Source organism: Harmonia axyridis, chromosome 1, assembly GCF_914767665.1.
Source record: "Harmonia axyridis chromosome 1, icHarAxyr1.1, whole genome shotgun sequence".
Taxonomy (NCBI): domain Eukaryota; kingdom Metazoa; phylum Arthropoda; class Insecta; order Coleoptera; family Coccinellidae; genus Harmonia; species Harmonia axyridis.
The window spans coordinates 49,197,428-49,218,705 of NC_059501.1; the positions used below are offsets into that span (position 1 = coordinate 49,197,428).

A 21,278-nucleotide genomic window follows, 5' to 3' on the forward strand; every position below is an offset into this window, starting at 1 on the left:
TTTTTGGAAGGGAAAAAAAATCGATTTCATTTGTTACAGAAATTATTATAGTTAACATTCAAAAAAACAGAAGTTTCTATTATAATTAAAGCACTTATCGTTCCTAATATCAATAGAACTCGAAACTGGAACATAAAAAACGCAAATGAAAATTACACCAGCTCACCTTGTGAATAAGAAATTACGATGTGAATCATTTGAAGAAATTCAAATTCGTGGAGAAAATAAAAATAACAATTTTCTTTCATCTCGGGGATCCAAACAAACTCTCTGACGTATCGGTCGCAGGTTCATCCATTCGAATGTAACACAGAACTGCACCAGATGGAAAGTGATATGTCATGAAGATTATAATTTTATTTCTTTAATCAGGTTCGAATATACGATGTTCAGTGAACCTATATCAGACCGCGCATTGATTGAATTCGGGTGTCTCTTGATGAAGAGCATCTCTTTGAAATTACGTTTGAACCAATTGTTCTCCCTGGTCAGAATTTTCGCGTCATCAAAATCAAACTGATGTCCCTCAGACATGGCATGCTGTGCAAGCGCAGTTGTGTTGGATTGTTTCATGCAATCTGACTGATGTTGTTTAATCCTGGTACCAAAATACTGTCTAGTTTGTCCGATATATGTACCTGTACAATCTTTACAATTGACTCTGTAAACCAAACCCGATTGCCTGTAATCCGGATCCCTGTCCTTAAGTTGGGAAAATAGTTTTCTGACGGTCTTATTATAATATGAGACGATAATTGATGACGAATTCCTCATAACTTTTATCAACCTCTGGCTTAATCCCGGTATATAAATAAGTTTATTGTACTTTTTATCAGCACCATCCGAGTCAGGTGGACAACTAGGAGTCACCATAGGAGTAGAAGTGTGAAAAATTCTACTAACAAGGCTTCTCGGGTACCCATTCTGAACTTTACTCATTCAGAATGGGTACCCGAGAAGCCTTGTTAGTAGAATTTTTCACACTTCTACTCCTATGGTGACTCCTAGTTGTCCACCTGACTCGGATGGTGCTGATAAAAAGTACAATAAACTTATTTATATACCGGGATTAAGCCAGAGGTTGATAAAAGTTATGAGGAATTCGTCATCAATTATCGTCTCATATTATAATAAGACCGTCAGAAAACTATTTTCCCAACTTAAGGACAGGGATCCGGATTACAGGCAATCGGGTTTGGTTTACAGAGTCAATTGTAAAGATTGTACAGGTACATATATCGGACAAACTAGACAGTATTTTGGTACCAGGATTAAACAACATCAGTCAGATTGCATGAAACAATCCAACACAACTGCGCTTGCACAGCATGCCATGTCTGAGGGACATCAGTTTGATTTTGATGACGCGAAAATTCTGACCAGGGAGAACAATTGGTTCAAACGTAATTAAAAGAGATGCTCTTCATCAAGAGACACCCGAATTCAATCAATGCGCGGTCTGATATAGGTTCACTGAACATCGTATATTCGAACCTGATTAAAGAAATAAAATTATAATCTTCATGACATATCACTTTCCATCTGGTGCAGTTCTGTGTTACATTCGAATGGATGAACCTGCGACCGATACGTCAGAGAGTTTGTTTGGATCCCCGAGATGAAAGAAAATTGTTATTTTTATTTTCTCCACGAATTTGAATTTCTTCAAATGATTCACATCGTAATTTCTTATTCACAAGGTGAGCTGGTGTAATTTTCATTTGCGTTTTTTATGTTCCAGTTTCGAGTGTTGATTGTTTGTTTTTTCAATTGTAATACACGGTGAACCTGTGTGTTTGTTCTATATTGTTTTGCTGAGAGTATATTTTTAGTTGGTTCATATTCAAGATCTCATGTTACCCATTACTAATTTAGGTAAAATTGTTTTTAGCCTGAGGAAGGGAATAAATTTCCCGAAACGTTGCTGCTGAATAAATTATACATAAATAGTTCCTTGTGACTGATACCTTCACCTATTCTTTCTATTATAACTTCAAAACTAATGGTAATAAAAAATAATTATTACATTAATGGAATCTATAAAAACAGTGCCCGAAAATGAGCCATAAATTTTTTTCTAGCTCAAAGGGAGTCAGAGATCCCCTCAGTAGTCAACAAATTTGGAACACTCGATACATTCAGATACAGTTAGTTGAATTCACAGGAATATAAAAATGAAAAACCTGTTGTAGGAAATTGAGTATTAAAGGGTTATCATATTATGGTTGTGGATTAGTTGTACCAAAGATCGCAAGATTTTAGTATTGCTGTTTACGTTTGAAACAGGAAAATATATATATATATATATATATATATATATATATATATATATAATTCGTAAGAAAATTATTGATCGCAATATATCTAATAGATAACAATGTTAGGATGTTTCGATCTAGGAAATTCAGTGATACACTTACCGAAAGCTTGGATGATATAAAAGTGTATCACTGAATTTCCTAGATCGAAACATCCTAACATTGTTATCTATTATATATATATATATATATATATATATTTTTTTTAATTTCACACTTATAAGTGGGTTTCGTAGAGTTATCCGGACGCCGAGGCATCAAGGATAACCTTCTTTTTGATCAATGGGGGTATACGACCTTCCGTAAGATATTCACGGTTCCCAAAATCACAGCCTTCTGCATCCATGTGATTGTGTTGTTAGGTAGATTTAGCTCTTTGAGATGTTGAGTGCTCTTACGGTGGACGAGACCATTTACAGTTATGACCAGGGGCTTAATTATTACGCTTTTAAGCTTCCAGATATCTTTAATCTGATGTGCTAGTGCCTCATATTTCCAGATCTTTTCCGCGTAGGTCTTCGCCAAGTTGTTGTCTTGGGGAACCGCGAAGTATATATATACAGGGTGTTCTGATTTGTTTCCGACAAACTGAAACGGGTGATAGATCACATCATTTTAAGCAAAAAAGTTCCTATGAACATGGGTCCGGAAATGCTTCGTTTCCGAGATACAGGGTGTTAAAATTGAAAAAATAATTCGCGTTTTCTTGAATATCATTCTACTGATTCCAAATAATTGCATGAAAGTTGGTACATAGGGTTTTTTGAGGAGAGAAATTGAAATTTGTGGTCGATTTGGTTGTATTTTCTAGAGGGCGCCACTGGCAATCATTTCGTCCCCTTTAAACTGTTGCAACTTTTCTGTGCTACCCTGTACGTCATTCTGGACTAAAAAAATCAATTCCCCTGACTTTTCTAGTTAAGTTGCTAGGGGCAACCGTTTCAGAGGAAAACGCATTTAAAGCCAAATCCATATTTTTGTAATCTTTAAAACATGTAGAAACAAATTTGTAATAATTTTAAATCAAAAATTTTTTAGAAGTAACAATTTAGAACAAAAAAAAATAACATAATAATTTTTAAAGAAGGTGTTCGAAATGTCCACCGTTCTGTTGAATGCACAAATGACATCTTCGAATGATTGATTGTTTTACATTCAACAATTGTTGCGGCAATAGATTTAAAATGGCTATACACAATGACAGATTTAAAGTGTGTTAGGTTCAGATGTCATTAATTATAATTATAGTTAACTAAGTTAATAGCTTATCAACAAATACAGGAAAATGGTATTGGTTACCAAAGGCCCGAACGAAGCATACAAAGAAGAAATCATCTACAGAGAAATAGGATTTTACAGACCTTCGAAGAAAATAAAAACTCAGTATTCGTAAAGCATCCCAACAACGCAATATTTCAAGAAACAGAATATTCAGAACACTTAAAAACAACAAGTACATAGAATACCACTTCTACTTATTAGTGGGCAATAGAAAATCCGCATGCATTTCGCCTTAGAAATTTTCAAAATGAATTTTAATTTAATATTTGAATAGGAATAATTTTATGAAAGGATTTCGAAGCAGTCAAAACATATTAAAGAAAACGTGAATTATTTTTTCAACTTTAACACCCTGTATCTCGGAAACGAAGCATTTCCGGACTCATGTTCATAGGAACTTTTTTGCTTAAAATGATGTGATCTATCACCCATTTCAGTTTGTCGGAAACAAATCAGAACACCCTGTATATATATATATATATATATATATATATATATATATATATATATATATATATATATATATATATATATATATATATATATATATATATATATATCCCCATCGGGATCGAAACGTCGACTAAAAGAAATAAAGAAGAGTGAAATTATAACACTTATCAATTTTCCCACACCCCTTATCATACTTATAACTATATATATATATATATATATATATATATATATATATATATATATATATATATATAGCAATAGAAAACAGTCAAAAACATGGCAATCACAAAACATGTAAAAATAGTACATACCGAAATACAGAGTTGTAAAGATCATATTTGAACACAAATCAATAGCTCTCAAGAAAGCAATGAACAAGAACATCAACAAATTCAGCGAAAAAAGATCTGATATTTCGTTAGCACAAGAGTAGAAATCAATTATCATATGTAAATAAGGTAAACAGAATAATCAACAAAATGAGAGGTTGTCAAAAATGTTGTCAACCAGACTTGCCACAGAATACACGCACATGACAAATGAAACATAGAATAGCATTAAATCACACTTGGTCGCAGTAATTCCCTCTCACCGAACTCAGAACAAATGCGATTATTGAAAGACTCCATGAACCGAATCCAATCCCCTCTCACAGAAATAGTCCGGAACACAGATTTCATTATTACGTTATCCCGACTGTAGAACTTGTGGAAATATTCATTCCATTTGATCCATCCAATTCACTGCCACCAAACTGGTCATAATGAATCAAATAAGTATAGATGGAGCTAATATTGTTTCTCTAATTCTGTGGTTATTCCGTTCATTCTTCCACATCTTGTAGAACAAAATCGTGCGAGAATATATCAGAAACGCACAGTTTTCATGGTTATATTTTATTATTCTATGTTGGTACTCCGAACTTTCCGCTACGGCTTTATCTGTCAATTCATCAATTTGCCTTAAAGGAATCAGTTCTGCCAACCAACATTTTTCAATGCAAAAATCACTAAATTATATTTATGAAAATATTTCATTAATTTCATTGAAAATGCAATGAATTAGAGAAAATAATGTATAATACTCGTACAGAAGGCTCATTCTACCACTCGTTCATTCCAAAACTCGCCACTTCGTGGCTCGTTTTTGAATTTTGAACTCGTGGAAGAATATCAATGCCTTCTGCACTTGTATTATAAATAACTATTACATCCCTTCTGTAATTCATAGAACAAGTGTGGCGTTTAATATGGTACATCTCTAAGAAACATATTTTCTTTCCACTAACTGCACATTCAAGAATTTTGGTGGAATCATAATTCATTGGGTGATCTTTGTCCCGGGTATGGTCTGCTAGGGCACAAATCTTATTTGGATTCTTGATGTCGCTCTTGTGTTGAGCAATCCTTCTCTTCAAAAGCTGAGATGTCTGACCAATATACACCTCACTACATATTGAACATGGAATACAATATACCACACCACTCATATTATCAACAGTCATCCTATCTTTCACTCGACTGTATAGTCTGTCAATTTTAAAATAAGATTTCGGAATCAATTTAATTTGTGTGGTCTTAAGGAGGTTAATTAATGCATTAGTCATACCATTTATTAGGGGAATAGAAGAGTAAAGAATTCTATCTACGTTCTCAGTGTCCACAGTGGTGAATGCGCCCCTCTCTCCATTCGTTGGCTGTCTCGAAGGAGTGGTATTGTATATTAATCTGGACAACAACCTCTTTGGGTATCCATTCTCTAGCATCAATTGTAACAATAACCTCAGATTCTGCTGCCTTAGACTTGGATGGGCAACTTTTTCGATGCGATTCTTCAATCCTAAAATCATGTTTACCTTTTGTCCATGTGGATGATTGGAAAAATAGTGTAAGTATCTCCCTGAACTTGTTGGCTTTCGGTACCAATCCAGAATCAGCCTATTTTCCAGTGTTCGAATCACCCTTGTATCCAGGAATGGGACACCACTCGCTGTTTCTTCCTCCAACGTAAACTGTATACTTTCATGTTCACTGTTGAACCTGTTTAGAACGAAAGCAACCTGGTCTTTAGGTACAGCACATATTAGATCATCAACATATTTCTTGATGAAAGGAATGTGAAAAGGAATGCTAACAAGAATGCAGTCCAGAAGGAAATCCATTACTACTTCAGCAATGGACGGACTGAAGTTGGAACCCATAGGGGAACCGAGCACCTGTTTGAAGAACCTACCATTAAAAAGGAAATAGTTCGAAGAAAACAGGAACTTAATGGCATGGATGAATTCTTCTTTTGGTAGATTAGTGTGGTTTTTGATAGTATTTCACTTGTTCTCAACAGCTGAGACTGCCAGCTCTACAGGAATATTGGTGAAAAGAGATACAACGTCCAGGCTGATCAGGACATAATCAACAGGTAACTGGAAACCATTCACACATTGGGCAAAAGCAAAGGAATCTTCAATAAAATATCTACTTCTGGTGGAAGAAATATATTTAGACAGGATGTCTGAAACAAAAACTGACAGTTTGGAAGTGGGGGTGTTGACAGATGATATTATTGGTCTCAAGGCAAGAATGGGTTTGTGGATTTTTGGTAAACCATAGAATCTAGCGGGAACTGAATTGTAAATGTACAGTAATTTACCTTGTACTTGTGTTATGTATTAATTTACAAGGTAAATTACTGTACGTTCTTCAATTTGAGATAACTGTGACTGTGACCAGGATAGGAAGAATGGAGTGTGATTCTTCCAGGTTGTGGCAGATCTTGGAGGGGTTGCTTCCACCAGAGATGCTAAGTCGTTTTGAATCTTACGAGTCCAGAAGGTACAGAAGAGTATTTGCTGCTATCAAGGAGAGAAATCTGATGAAGGTGAGAGCTCTATCGGATGAACTTCTAAAGAGAGTGGAACCACAGAAAAGGTGGGTTAAGAATGTTAGTTCCGTCATTATACCAGATAGAATATTGAAATTCCTAGCACTGGGCCCCAAGCTCGGCATTGATATTCCTTTAAAGGAGGTTTCAATGTCGAGGCTGTTGTCAGATGTAGAGAGCATTATTGATCTTAATGATACGACTGTCAGATGAGGGAAAGAACATCAAACGTTCCCAAGCTGTTAATATAGTCACCAACTACATCAAACCTGGAAAAAGGACCAATAATGTTTTCCAGAGAGAATTTTACCACTGTAAGAGGTACCTAGGTGAATATCAAGAATTGCTTGTGTTACGGGCTGATAAAGGCAATGTCACGGTATTGATGGATAAGGATCAGTACATAGAGCTCTCCAACACAATTTTGCTCAATGAACAGTATTAACAACTTCTTCCAAACAGAGATCCAACCATTACTACACAAGGTAAATGTAATGCATTGATTAAGCGATGGGTCAGTCAGGGCCACATAACACAAATACAAGGTAAATTACTGTACATTTACAATTCAGTCCCTGCTAGATTCTACGGTTTACCAAAGATCCACAAACCCACTCTTGCCTTGAGACCAATAATATCATCTGTTAGCACCCCCACATCCAAATTGTCAGTTTTTGTATCAGACATCCTGTCTAAATATCTTTCTTCTACCAGAAGTAGATATTTTATTGAATTGGCTAGTTTACTGATATTTGACAATCGACTGATAGACGGTGGTTATGATCACGAACTTATCGGAAGTGGTTATACCATCTTTCGTTATGATCGCTGTGCATAAAATTCGAACGAAAAAGATGGAGGTGGTGTTTTTTTGATTGTTCGGGATCGTTTTAACTCTAGACATGTTCCGGAGTTTGAGGGCAACACGGAGGATATTTGGGTAGTAATGAATATGAACAATGAAAATGTTTAAATTTGTTGTGTGTATCTACCGCTGGGCAATCAATCTGCATCTTTCATGGAAACGTTGAGGAGAATAATGGAAAAAATGGGTGATATTGGTGTGTGGCGATTTCAACTCTTCTATGGTGAGGTGGGAGTGTCAACCGGTGGGTGAAAATATGAGGGCGCTAGGGGTGGACAGTAAATGGACAGGTATAATTGACACTTTTAATTTCCTTGAACTTAAGCAGTTTAATAAGATCTACAATTCAAACAATTTTGGATTTGGTATTGTGTAACAAATTCAGGGTGAAAGAGCTAACTAGATCGTGTGTCCCAATTGTTAATGAGGATGACCATCACCCAGCTGTTTTTTGTTTGATTTTAAGAATTATAACTATTTGAAGGAACCTACTGAATATCGGCTCAATTTTAAAAAGGCCGATTTCGAGGCAATCAATACCGATTTATCAGAGGTCGATTAGATTTCTCTTTTATCAAATTCAGATCTATAGTCTCAGGTGGAGGTCTTTTATAGCATAAAACAACCTTATACAGAAGTATGTACCCCTCCCCCTTGTTCCTCAGGGATCTCATCTGGGGCCCTTGTTCTTCATTATTTATTTGAACAATATATCCTGCTGCTTTCGTTATGCTGAGTTCTTGGTGTACGCTGATGATCTCAAAATATTTCTGAGGATAAGGTGTTTCGAAGACTGTATAAAACTTCAGGAAGCTTTGGACAGGTTTTATAAATACTGCTCTGTAAATTTCCTGTATCTAAATTTTGACAAATACCTCAAAATATCTTTCACTAGGAATATCAACACCTTTGCATTTGATTACAATATCAATCAGGCGATTATAAAGCAGGAAGATGCTGTGAGAGATCTGTGGGTATATCTGGACTCAAAATTAACATTTGACGTGCATACTAACGGTGTTATTGAGTCATCGAATAAGATGCTCGGGTTCACTCTCAGGCATGGAAAATTGTTCAAGAAAAATGAATTATTGTTGACTCTTCACTTTTCATTTGTATTCAGTAGGCTTAACTTTGCAACGTCAATATGGAATCCACAGTATAGATGTTATATTAGTAGATTAGAAAGTGTGCAACATAAATTCTTGAGGTTCTTGTCTTTCAGAAGTAAAATTCAGATTATTGATCATGACTTCACCGAAATTCAACGAAGTTTCAGAATATTAAGCTTGGAGAATAGTAGAAGACTGAATGACATGTGTCTGCTTCTCAAATTAGTGAATGATATACTTTATGTCCCAGAAATTCTTGAATCTATGGATTCTAGAGTACCGGAGAGAAGACTAAGATCCCGTGATTTATTCGAGGTTCCTTTCCGTAGAGTTAACATAACCCAAAATTAGCCACTGCATAGAATGCTGTCAATATTTAATTCTTTTTCATGTGGTGTTGATATTTTCAATGTTCAACTCCATGAATTGAAAAGAATTCTAAAATTAAAGTTGCCTTTCGTTTTTTCAGTACGCTAATCATCCTCAACTCATGTTATGTTTAATCTTGAATTTTGTTTTCATTATTTCAATATCTTGTATGATATATTAATTGTCAATGCTGTATTGGGTTTTACCTGTTTGTATTCCTATTTGTCTTAAATAAATAAAATTAGAATAAATAAATGAATAAATAAATAGCTCTTTAGCTTATGGAAAACTTATCATAATTTTATGCTGGAAATTTCCATGACGAGGTTCGAGAAAATGGTCTTTCTTCTTTATTTCAAATGACACACCCAGTATATTATTTCATCATTAGCTTTATTGATGACAATTTCATCAATTGCCCTAACTTGGGTAAAATTCCAAATGTTCATGAGTAAATGAGATTTTTAATAAAAAAGAAAGAGAGCGACTCACATTTTTCAAATATTTCTGCAAAATGTTTTTTTCGAAAAACGATTTTCATCAGAAGATCATGAACTTGGAAAACTCAAATACATCAAAGCACAAGATTTTCAAATAAGAACCCACATTTTTCATTATTTCGAACAATTATACATATAAGAACCTCCTCGCACTTTGTGAGGATGTTCACGGTTGAAGGTGTTTGGTGTGACGTGTCGACCTTGAATAAGCCGGGTCACAAGGCTAAAATACGGCTCGCGACTACACTCAGTGAAGATGAGAGTGAGTTCTTCAAAATTCGATGGAAATTAATAATGGGCGCCAGGTAGAGATGTGCCTGTCTTAAGAACAAAGTGTCGACTCCTCTACCAGAGTAGAAATAAAACAAATAACTCAATGTCAAACTTTTAATTAAAATTGAAATTTCTGCAGTTATTGATAAAAAAACAATGAAAAAAAATTCACTTAGTTATCAAAAGCTAAGAGAGCTTTATCTAACTCTAAACAAATGTCAGAGAATTACTAACCGTAGACACGTGTTTCGGGCTTTCGGCCCTCATCAGTACGGTGATCAAGTGTTAGGATGTGCAACACTTGAAAGAAACCACAAATGGACTGCTGGCTTCTGTTGTTGACTCTGTTTCTTTGTTGTTTCTTTCAAGTGTTGCACATCCTAACACTTGTTATATATATATATATATATATATATATATATATATATATATATATATATATATATATATATATATATATATATATATATATATATATATATATATGTTATAACAAGTGTTAGGATGTGCAACACTTGAAACTTGAAACTTGTTGTTTCTTTCAAGTGTTGCACATCCTAACACTTGTTATATATATATATATATATATATATATATATATATATATATAGGTGACGACAGGATTTTTACCTTGGTGCTCCCACCCGGTTGATCCTATATAACCACGAAAGTGTGAAGGGAAAAAAAAAAAAAAAAAAAAAAAAAAAAAAATATATATATGTTATAACAAGTGTTAGGATGTGCAACACTTGAAAGAAACAACAAAGAAACAGAGTCAACAACAGAAGCCAGCAGTCCATTTGTGGTTTCTTTCAAGTGTTGCACATCCTAACACTTGATCACCGTACTGATGAGGGCCGAAAGCCCGAAACACGTGTCTACGGTTAGTAATTCTCTGAGAGGGACTGTCCTTATCCATATATATATATATATATATATATATATATATATATATATATATATATATATATATATATATAAGCAATAATAATCTACACCTAAATCATGTAGATTGTTTAGGACTCAAGTCATCTGATCTGGATAAAATGAAAAAAATCAGGTGAAATTAAATCATGGAAATGCAAACTATGTACAACATCAAACTTAACCTCAACTTGTAATGCTGATGCTATCAAATACATCTTCCCAGAATTGATTAAGGAATGTATGAAAATGATACCTGCTGTTATTAAATCCTCAATTGAAGAAAATTTGGGGAGGGAACTCTTCGATGTCATCGGTGAGCTGCGTAATGAAGTTTATGCCTTGCGAGAAGAAAATCTTCATCTTAAAGACTTGCTTCGCGAGATGCAAATAAAGAATGATAAAAGCAATTTTACTTTGATCAGCGATACTATTCGCGGGGAAGTGGAACCTTACAATGAAGTTGTGGGTAAAAAATCAACGTCTAAAGTTGAAGATCTAGTCAATAAAAATCCTACCTTGAAGTCAACGACCGTTGAATCAACAGGGTTATCTGCAGGAACAGGTAATTCCGAACCCAAGGATGGAAACAGAACGATAACAACAAATGATGAATTTACTACTTTCATCCCGAAAAGAAAGCGGAAGATACGTAAATATGGTATATTGGGAAAAACTGAAGAATTCAAAGCGATTACATCTCTTTCACACATACACGTCAGTAACCTAGACCCAAAACTAAATCCTGAAAAAATCATCAAGTATCTGACTGACCATTCTTTCAAAGAAGTTAAATGTACCAGACTTCGATCAAACCGTCCAGAAGAATATTCGTCATTTGAGATATCCGTGATGTCTGCAGATTCCGACAAGGTAAAGAATCCAGATTTATGGCCGGAGGGTACAAGAATTAATAATTTTTTGTTCCATCTATTCAAGAAACCACCTTCAAATTGATTCATATTAACGTTCAGTCCATAGGAAATAGTTTAAGTCGATTAGATTTTTTTGTAAACAATCATAATTGTCACTTCCTTGCTGTCACGAAGCACTGGAAATCAAATATTGAACTACCAGCATATTGTATTCCTAACTTTCAATTAATGTCATCTTTCTGTCGGGATGTCGGTGAACATGGTGGTACCGCTGTTTATATCTGTGACCGTCTAGCAGGTCTTTCTAGAGAGATGACAGATTTAGTACATATGAGCGTGCCATTATCTTTTGAATGTTCTGCTGTTATGATAAACATCGACAATAAGCCAATCGTTGTTTCGATTTATAGATCACCGTCAGCATCCGGTAATGTGGATCTGTTTTTCGAGAAATTCATTATAATGATGCAAAACCTATTGAACAAAAACATATCTTTTTTTATCACCGGAGATTTTAATGTTTATTTCGAGGAATGTTCGAGAGATGTAAACAAAAAAATTTTAATCTCAATAATCAATTCCTTCAATTCCCGATTAATTATAAATGATCCAACACGAAAAGCAGCATGTATTGATAACGTGATTGCTAATGTTGCTTCCTCTTATGGACATTGCGAAAATCCCCATCTTTCGGATCATCTAGCCCAGATTGTCTTATTCAAACATTCAACAAACATGCATGAAAAAATTGAAACAATAACAACTCGTCCTATTAATGAAATAAAAATTCCCGAATTTTGCCACAAACTAGCAGGTCACGATTGGCAAGGTTTGTTCGAACTTCCTTCAGAAGAAGTAAATTCACAATGGATATTGTTTTTCCGAACCTATAAGGAAGAATTCGAAAGATGCTTTCCAGTAAAAATAATTAGAAATAGTAACAGGAATCATTTTCCACAGAACACTGATATAGAAAATATCAAAAATCCACTCAATGCGGTTTATACTGTTGCCAGTATTTATTCATCTGTTCTTGGGTTGTACAAAAAATAAAAATATTGAAAAATCATACGATATTGCACTTAGAGAAAGAAGGCAGAGTTATTATCGACATAAATACGAAAATTCAGCAAATAAATCAAAAACGATTTGGTCAATTGTCAATAAAAAAACATGCAGGGTACAGACGAAACCTCAGTTTAATAATATGAATACGCCTCAGCAACTAGTCGAAGATTTTGGACTTTTGTTTCGAAACCCGTTAAACCAACATCAACATACCGATATTCCTGACGCATTGAAAACAGTTGCTCGTCTGGACCATTCTTTTTTTATGTTCGAGGTGACTGATGATGAACTACTGAAGGTAGTAAAAAACTTAGCGAACAAGACAAGCGTAGGCTATGACGGTATTCCAACGAGAGTAATAAAAGGAACTATCTCACTAATTTCTCATCCATTACGGCATATCTTGAATAATAGTTTCCAATATGGTGTATTCCCGGACATGCTTAAGATTGCGGTGATAAAACCTATTCATAAGAAGAATGATCCAAACGATATTAATAACTACAGACCTATAAGTCTCCTCAGTAACTTTTCGACAATATTCGAAAAAATTATGGTCAATAGACTGCTAAGTTTCTTTAGGAAGTTAAAGGTTTTAAATGAACAACAACATGGTTTTATAAAGGGAAAAAACACCGAGACAGCGAACTACAAATTAGTCGAGATGATAACTGAAGGTTTGGAGATGGATGAACAGATGCTAGGATTCTTTTTGGATTTTTCGAAGGCGTTTGATTCAGTAAATCACAAAATATTGCAGGTGAAACTCGAGGCATATGGCATACGAGATGCACAACTTAAGTTTTTTGAGAGTTACCTCAGTGAACGTTCCCAACATGTATCTATTATCATTTATGGTGCTGAGTATACGTCCGTGGAATCGATCATTGAGCAAGGTGTGATACAGGGCAGTGTTCTTGGCCCACTGCTCTTTGTTGTATACATAAATGATATTCCTAATATCGTTAAACATGTTCTATCCGCATTCATTGAGAGAAATTATAGTTTAATTTCTCAACTTCTAATTGCATTCGTCAACTTTGCTGATGACTCAAATAATCTCATATGCGGAAAAAATCGTCAAGACATTCAGGACCTTCTTGAATACACTTATCAATCTGTGCAAGAATGGTGCACATTGAATAATCTTCATCTCAATGTAGATAAGACGGAATTTGTCCTCTTCGCACACAAACTTAGAACAGTGGATACAAACCAACAGCTTAAACTATCGGGTGAAAACATCTGTCCCCAGGCAACTACCAAATTCTTGGGCATCCGTAATGACAATCATCTGGAATGGACTGAGCACATTGATGAACTGTGCAAAACAGTATTTGTTTTACGGGTATTGAGGTCCGAACTCAGCTTGGAATTTTTGAAGGCTGTCTATTTCTCCAATTTTCAGTCGGTGATGAGCTATGGAGTCGTTTTCTGGGGAAATGGTCGGCATTTCGGTGTCGTTATTTCGCCTTCAGAAGATGGCGGTTAGGGCTCTTTTTGGCTTGAAATATCGCGAATCCTGCTGTGGAATATTCAGGAAGAATAATATGCTCACGCTTTCGGGTATCTATATTTATAAATGTCTGCAGTTCCTTTTCCAACATGAAAACTTTTTTGATAAGTTCAGGAAAAGTAATGCCTATCGGACAAGACACCAATATTTTATATATCCGCAACATGGTTTATCTTTAACTGGAAGGAATTGTACATATATGTGCTTAAAACTTTTCAACAAACTTCCAATCAAAATTCAAAAAATAAAAATTTCAAATCCTTTCTAAAAGAGATCTACAGCCTCTTGCTACGGCTAGAGCCATATACTATTAATGTATTTATGGAAAGTAACATTGAATGTTAATTCTTTTATTATATGTATCAGAATATGTATTTCTTTTTTGTAGTGTGTGACTTTTCCCATTTTCACTGTGTAAACGGTTATTATTGGTGAATAAAGTTATTCTATTCTATTCTATATCAACACTTAATGCCAGAAGGGCCTCCTAAAAACTATAATACCTAACCTAATCCTGAAAACAGAAACCTTATATCAGCCCACACTCGGCTTAGGCTAAACCTCAAATTTCAGTACCAAAACTAAACCTGAATGGAGCTCAACAAACTCCAAATATATCAGATAATAAACCAGACAAATTACCGAGTTAAACAATAAGATTGACCTCAACCACAGATCCTGACCGGTGTAAACTTAGCAGACCTTTTCCAGCAGAAGTAGCTTCCGTATAGTATTCAGAGTAATCGTTGGAGGAAATATTGATTTTCTACAGACCTCGGGATATTTTTAGCAACGTTTTTATTCAAATTATCATCTGTCCAATTTGAAAAATTCATATCTACGAAAGTACGAGTCGAAGAATAACCATATTTGGAATGTAGATTGCTATTAGCGATGTGAATACACTGTGAAAAAATGATTGACTTTCCTTGGGATCCAGGGGTAGTTTTTCCATCCCTTAAATTTCGAAAATTCGTAACTTCGGAAATACGCGTCAGAGCATAACAGTGTTCGCAATGTAGATTACTTTTAGCCATGTGAATACACTGTGAAAAGATTATTAACTTCCCTAGTTAGTAGTTTTTTCAACCCTTATACTTCGAAAAGTCGTAACTTCGGAAATACGCGTCGGAGCATAACCATATTTGGAATGTAGATCACTATTAGCGATGTGAATGAACTGTGAAAAAATGATTGACTTCCCTAGGGATCCAGGGCTAGTTTTTTCAACCCTGAGTGAATTTGACTAATGAAGTTGTATCGATTGAGATTAGGTTTTTCAACAATAAACAAAAAGCTATTAGCCCTGGATCCCTAGGGAAGTCAATCATTTTTTCACAGTTCATTGACATAGCTAATAGTAATCTACATTCCAAATATGGTTATGCTCCGACGCGTATTTCCGAAGTTACGAATTTTCGAAATTTAAGGGATGGAAAAACTACCTCTGGATCCCAAGGAAAGTCAATCATTTTTCTACAGTTCATTCACATCGCTAATAGTAATCTACATTCCAAATATGGTTATGCTCCGACGCGTATTTCCGAAGATACGAGTTTTCGAAATTTAAGGGTTGGAAAAACTTCCCCTAGATACCAAGGGAAGTCAATCATTTTTTTACAGTTTATTCACATCGCTAATAGTAATCTACATTCCAAATATGGTTATGCTCCGACTCATATTTCCGAAGTTACGAATTTTCGAAGTATAAGGGTTGAAAAAATTACCCCTGGATCGCAAGGGAAGTTAATAATCTTTTTACAGTATATTCACATGGCTAATAGTAATATACCTTTCAAATATGGTTATGCTCCGAAGCGTATTTCCGAAGTTACGAATTTTCGAAATTTAAGGGTTGGAAAAACTACCCCTGGATCCCAAGGGAAGTCAATCATTTTTTCAGAATTTATTCACATCGCTAATAGTAATCTACATTCCAAATATGGTTGTGCTCCGACGCGTATTTCCGAAGTTACGAATTTTCGAATTATAAGGGTTGAAAAAATTACCCCTGGATCCAAAGGGAAGTTAATAATCTTTTCACAGTATATTCACATGGCTAATAGTAATATACCTTTCAAATATGGTTATGCTCCGACTCGTACTTTCGTAGATATGAATTTTTCAAGTTGGACATATGATAATTTGAATAAAAACGTTGCTAAAATATCCCGAGGTTTATAGAAAATCAATATTTCCTCTAACGAACACTGTGAATACTATACGGAACCTACTTCCTAAATTTCTATCCGATCTAGTGAATATTTTCATAATAAATAGTTTTTTGCCGCACGCCACTGGTCACCGCCTTCGGGAGTTTCCGTCAAACAGTCTGCTGGAAACGGTCTGCTAAATTCACACCGGTCAGATCCTGAAGGAATACACAAATACAGTGGTTGTTATAATTGGCTGGTATAAAATAGTTGGTTGAATAAGGTAAAAATAAATTCAAGTCACAACTCCTGAAGGGATACACAAGTATGTAGTTGTTAAAAGAAAATAAATGGCTAGTTAGTGAAGTGCAACTCACCTCAAACTGTTTACAATTTCCAAAGGATATAATCAGAATGAAACAACCTTTATTTAATATATTTTAATATAACTACCAATGGAAATAAAATTAATAATAAAACCGTTAACTTCTATTCAAATGACTGATTCACCATCAGTAAATTAAATCGTTTCTTCCAAAGTCAAATTTCAATACAATACTGATTAAAGCACTGGTTACCTGAATCAAAATCAATATTGAAGGTTGACAGCCAATCTAACAGTGAGATCTCAATACGTAGAATTTACCATCTACTAGAGCTATACCATATGCCAGCAATATACTATGCACTCGAACTGTACCATAATCAAAATATACCATCCGCCAGAACTGTACCAGTAATTTACCACCATATACCAGAAAATAATGTACCACAAACTCGAATCGTACCATATACCAGACTCTAGAATTCCTGAACGTATCCAGGCACTAAAATTCCAGACTGTTATCAGGCACTAGTATGCTAAAAGATATCCAGCACTAGAATTCACAAATTCAACAAGGCACTAGAACCCTAATGAAAGACAATAAGATATTGTTCACAAAATGAAAAGGAATCTATACCCAATTGTTATTCGAGGGTAAAGGATCTTCTTGCTTTTCTTCGTGTAAGTCCAACAGTTAACTAATCGTCGGGAAGCGAATCCTAACAGATAGAAATCTCAGATAATGACTCAAGATATAGAAATGATGTCATACCCCTCAGATCTTCAGGGTAAATTCAATACAAGAGATGGGCCTTGTGGAAGAAAATTTTCATAATAATGTATAAAACGTATTTCCCAGAAATATTCCAAACACCATAAACTAAACATCCAAATTGAAGATATAATCGCCTATTACAAGGATGATTCCAGATCATATATTCTCCAATTCAGTAACATTTTTTCCAACAGATCTCAATCTCAAAATCATCTAAGAAATCACATCTAGCACTCAAGCTGCCTTTTTTTCAATGATGCATCGCCTGAATATATGTGGGTGGCATTACATACTGATAGTTGTGAAATGCCAAACTTGTTATATTTATGAAATGGATTAAGTCCCTACTTGATGAAAATTCATATTGATTTGACAAAAATAATGTAAAAACATTTGAATTTTCACAGATTTTTATTATATTTGCCAGTTTTTTCATGGTAATTTGACAGTTAGGTTTTGATGTGTTCCATGCGTATTGGAGGCATAAAGCTCCATGTCAAGCCCCAGAGTGATATGTACCTGACTGAGAAGCACCTATAGGAAAATATGTCAATAATGAAGCCCCAATATCATATACTGAATAGTCCACAAATAGATTACTATTCTATCAAATAGAAATAAAGATGAACTAACAAGAGTTATTTACCTAGAGACATAAATGCCCAAATTAGCATTGGAGAAAACAGAAGTACAATAGCAAAAATTTGAAAAAACCACAACAATTGCTTAGAACTTGCTTTATATAAGCAAACTATCCACTAGTAAGTCAGAAAGTTTGTTATGAATAAGGATATCAAATTCTCAAGACTAGAACTCAATGATGGATTATGAATAGTACATGATTCTTCAGAAACCAAAATTCAGAATGGGATTTCACAAAATTTGAATAAGATTTAATAATACACCATACCAGATTGTCAATTTCGAAATTTTATCATATAGAATAGTTACCAGTATTAGTGAAATGCAGTGAAGAACATATATATTCCATGGGGTATTTTTTTGGGAGTTTGTGTTTTCAGTGGGAACTGTTGGGGGAAAAATATTCAAATTTAATATTATTTATATGTCAAATTGTTTGCTAAACTTCATTACTATTTATAAATGAAAATAACTACTCTTGAACAAAATTATGGCTCAACGAATCAAGATAAAGGCTGACAAGTCTGTGGACCATTGCTTGGACTCAATAAAGCATCTTCCCCTTTATTCTGAACTCTTGCCTTATACATAATGCAAACGGGATTCTCCTAACTCGTTATTTCCTTGAAAGTTAGTGGGAGTCTTCATTGTATCGATTGGAAAAAGACTGAGGTTCCAGGAAAATTTGTGATTTAGGTTTTTCAAAATAAAAATGCTCTAGAAGAGGCAGGGTTTGGACAAGTATGCAATCTTCCTTCTCCATTTTTCAAATTCAACTGCAAAAAGAGCATTTTCTTCAGTCAACATTATTTAAGATAATTTGGGAATAGATTGTCCATTTCAAGCACAGAAGCAGTTCTGAGAGTTCGATTTCATTTAATGATAAGTGAATCTTTGAGTCCACCCAAGGAAAGATAAATAATTTTAATATAATCATGTTTCAAACTAGTTCACAAAAGAGTTCTGCTCTAGACATATTTTCAGATATTAACCATAATTTCATTGCTTTCAGTGCCTAATGATCATTTTTCATATAGGTTTTTTGTATTAAGAGTAATTAAACATTTATTTCATTATATTTTGTGTATTTCATGCATTAAATATGGTCATAAAATATTGTTTTTGAGAAATGAAAAAATTATTTTTACAATTATTGAGGTTCAGTAATGTTTCAAATCAACATTTGAAAATTTCGGGGATTTTTCGAATAATATCATAGTTTTGGGGGAATATTTGGCATCGCCTGAGATATTTTCAATGAAGCAACATGGCAACCCTGCTGTAGTTATGTGCCATAAAAATTTTGTTCAATAGATAAAGAGCTAGTTCAAATAGCATATAAATTATTCACATGAAAACTGAATTTCAGTAATCATATCAATATCAATCTACATTCCAAGAGGAAGCAGTCACATAGTATGAACAAGATTGCACAGCATGTGAATGCTATAAAACAGAGATTGTGTAAACGATATTTATATATGGAGTATACATATTTTCAAGTGAATGAAAGAAATTCAAAGAAGAGTATTCCTGTTGTTGAAAAAAAATATCGGAGCAACAATTTTGGCATCGACAAATTAGCCAACAAGAAATCTGTCGACACAGATTCTTGACTGGTATCATTTGAGTTTGCAAAACTTTGAAGAACCCTAAAAAATTTTTTAATCTCTTAAATATGCATCAACCTTTTTGAGTTACTAAAAGGATACAAATATTCCTGTTTTCAATATTGAGGTTACACTCTTCAATCTCTTTCTCAAGCTCATACTTTGTAATTAAAAATATTCTCATAATTTCCCATGATTGGGTATCTCCATTTAGAGATGTAACACTTCTTTTTGAGATCAAGAATGAAATGTCAATTCACCCACATAACTATATAATGTTGAAATATTTTACTTGTTTTAACTAAGAGAAACCTAGTCCAATTCAAGTTGACTATCTTATCGAATAATCAATTGAATTATTCATTCTGGTAATAGTCCATGAGTGGAGTTATTGATAATAGGTATAAATAAATAAGTGGTCTACTCCACTATATATTTAATTTATGCACTATGCATTTCGGCAAGGTAACTTGCTATCATCAGGTGCTCTAAAATCAAACAAATGTATCAAACAAATGAAAGGATCACAAATTAAATAAATTATAACCTACCGAGACAGTTGTTAAGACGTCAAGGATGTAACATGAGCAAGATGAAATAAAAACAAATAAAATCATCAGGAATCACACTAATAACGAGTTATAATGTTTAACAATTAAAATTAAATGTTTGATTTTAGAGCACCTGATGATGGCAAGTTACCTTGCCGAAATGCATAGTGCATAAATTAAATATATAGTGGAGTAGACCACTCATTTATTTATACCCATGAATTATTGACCATTGAAAGAATAACTGCTTCATTTTTAAATGAATCAATTTACTCCAGAACTACGGGGTAAGTAAAAAATTACTTTTTGGAAGTGTAAAATAGATCTTGGTATTGCCTAGATATTTTCGAAGAATAAATGACAAAATATTGGCTTATGATACAACACTACTTACATATTTGAATCACTAGAAATATTTAATTTTAAACTATTATATATAAATGTATCATTCAGCACATCATCACATAACAATACTGAAAACTCAAACTAGATAATTAATTCTAATAGGAGACATCAGTAGAAACAACTGACAGATGATCAACCATAGCCTTCAGTTCTAAATCTATGAGGCCGCAATGCTAGAAGTTGCCGTTGTTACGTCGGGGGGTCACGTTACTCAGCCAGAATAAACGGTATGCCGATGCTTTAGGCATTTCACCCAATATTTGACAATGCCACTGATGTTATGGAGTATTTTTACTCTCGATAACTGAATAGTGGAAAACAATACAGCATATATTATCGTTTATTTGTAATCCTATTAATAATGTTTTATCGCAAATAATCCA

At 34.1% G+C, this 21,278-nt stretch overlaps 1 protein-coding gene across 1 annotated transcript in view; it reads right to left on the reverse strand.

Annotated features, from left to right (window-relative positions):
* LOC123673246 (focal adhesion kinase 1-like) overlaps positions 1-21,036 on the reverse strand; it is a 335,822-nt gene extending 314,786 nt beyond the window's left edge. The window contains exon 1 of the mRNA XM_045607738.1: positions 20,885-21,036. The gene's annotated coding sequence lies outside the window, so the exon portion shown is untranslated. The remainder of the gene's footprint in view (positions 1-20,884) is intronic.
* Positions 21,037-21,278: the final 242 nt, after the last annotated feature.